The sequence below is a fragment of the Lathyrus oleraceus genome, chromosome 4 (assembly GCF_024323335.1).
Source record: "Lathyrus oleraceus cultivar Zhongwan6 chromosome 4, CAAS_Psat_ZW6_1.0, whole genome shotgun sequence".
Lineage (NCBI taxonomy): Eukaryota > Viridiplantae > Streptophyta > Magnoliopsida > Fabales > Fabaceae > Lathyrus > Lathyrus oleraceus.
This window is the reverse complement of record NC_066582.1, coordinates 496,787,350-496,789,939: the sequence shown is the minus strand read 5'-3', so window position 1 is coordinate 496,789,939 and position 2,590 is coordinate 496,787,350.

The following is a 2,590-nucleotide window of genomic DNA, read 5'->3' as shown; positions in this document are numbered from 1 at the left end:
AACAAATTCCACTGATAAAATTATTTTATATTAAAGAATAATTTAATCGATTATCATGATTCTTATGATGCAAAAAATAAGTTTTTTCTATTAAATTTTTGTATACATATAATTTTTAATACAAAATAATTGTATCTACTTTTTAGTTTATAATTAAAAGGAAATTATTTATTATTAGAGTACAAAAACAATTAACATCTTAATTAAAATTGTTAATATAGCTTTGTATTAAATTCAAAAAATATTTTCTACTGATTTTTTATTATTGTATAAAAAAATTATAATTACATATCTCAAAATCATTAATATATGTATATAATAATCAAAGAAATATTATAACTGTATATTAATTTAAAAAATTTAATATAAGTAACAAATCATTTTATAGTTATATTAATAATTTTGATTAATATATAGTTATATTAATGTATCTATTTTTCTCTTTTTTTAATACAAATATAATGTATATGTTAGTAGCAAATATTTTTTAGATTATTATATAATTACATTGATGGTTTTATTATATAATGTATTAATTGCTTTTTATACAATAACAATGAATATTTTTAAATTAATTAAAAATAAAAAATAGTATCAATAAAAAAAATTTATGTCAAATAATCTATAAAATTAATATAATTGATCGTCATAATTCTTAAAATACAACAAATATATTTATTCTTAAAAAACAATGTGAATTAAATTTTGACATATACTACATAAGTTATAATGAAAGAGGACTATGGAAAGAGAATTTAATGTAGTTTATTGATTTTAATAAATCAAAAACTAATGACTATGACATGTGTTATCCTTCGTTATCTCGGCATTATAACCAATTTAAAATCTATTTCGCGTTCGACGTGATATGTATTATTTATAGTAGTGTATAGATTGAATTTGTTATGTTCTCTATAGTTCTATGTAGTTTGTTAAACCAAAATTTATCACTTATTTTAGCCCTATGTCTTGTTCTAGTCTATTTCCTAGAGCACCAAATATTTCTATATTATGTTCCCTTCTTGTCTAACCTGTTTTCCGAATATGACATTTAAAGCACCAAGGATTTATCAAGAGAGAAACATAAATATGATATTGACTCCTAACAACTTCAAATAATTAATGCACTTGCTATGATAGATTTTCTAATTGGATACAAAATACAGATGCCAAAAAGGCTACGTATAGCATTTAGGTTTTATGTAGACAAACAATTATGACAATAATAAATTTAGTCGAGAAGTCACACTGATTTACTGATCAGGCAATGATTACCCCCTAATAAGTAATGTATTTTTCTACATTCAATTTCAGTGGTGATGTTAACACCTTGGTAGAAATATGTGCCGTCATGGAAGAGTTACGTCGTTATAACCAGACACTAGAGAATGACGTCTACAACATCAGATAACACCTACAAGAGTCCAATTCTCCTAAGGATATGGATTTGTTGGACCCTAACCACTCTCATATGAGATATGGGGGAGCCCATCCATAAGGGCTTCAAACCTCTCTCGTTGACCAAATTTGATAGGCACATCGATCCCTATGAGCATGTCGCCTTCATCAACACACATATGGCCTTCATAGTGGCGCATGATGTAACACCCCGATAAAAATAAGATAATTATTTAATTTAAGTTAATATTATATTTATTAATTTAATTAAATAATTGGAATTATTGGATTATTATTATTATTATTATTGGAATAATAATTATTGGAAAGTATATAAGTGGGAAATAAGAAAAGAGTTTCATTTTTGGTAAAGAGGGTTTTACGTGAAAAGCAGAGAAGCGGCTGAAAAGAGGAAAAGGGCAAAGAGACAGAGTAAGAGGAAGAAGGTTGGAGAAGAGAAAAGCTTGAAACTTAAAGATTCGCCGGATTAACTCAGGTAAGGGGGGTTTATCGTCGTTTAATGGGTATTATGGGTTAACATGTAATGGGTAGTGATAAACCGTTGAATTGACCCTAATTGGGATGTTGAATGCTGAAAAATTGTGTTGGATAAGTTGTGTTAAAGCTGTAATTGAATCTGTATTTGTGTGAGTTGTGATTTCCCGAACGTATAGCTTTTTACGGAATCGGAATTGGAGGTCCGGAAGTCCTCCAACGGCGGAAAATGCGGAGAATTCTGCATTCTGCTTCGTGTTAGCGCAGGAACAGCTTTCTGTCTTGCGTTAACCGGTTAACCCAGGGTGTTAACCGATTAACACTGTTAGGAATGGTGAAGTATTGCTGTTTTGCTTGCGTTAACCGGTTAACCCAGGGCGTTAACCGGTTAACACTGTTGTGATTCTGAGAAATTGCTGTTCTGTCTGCGTTAACCGGTTAACCCAGGGCGTTAACCGGTTAACACTGTTGAGTTTTGCCAGAAAGCGTGTTCTGTGTTGCGTTAACCGGTTAACCCAGGGCGTTAACCGGTTAACACTGTTGGAAATTGGAAAAATTAATGTTTGAATAATGTGTGCATAATTGGTGGTTGGCCTATATTGGCGTATGATGTAATAGGGATTAATTCCCGCTGTTTTGAGCAGTATAGGTATTAGTGGAGTGTGCTAATACTGTGATTAATTATTTGACATGATAT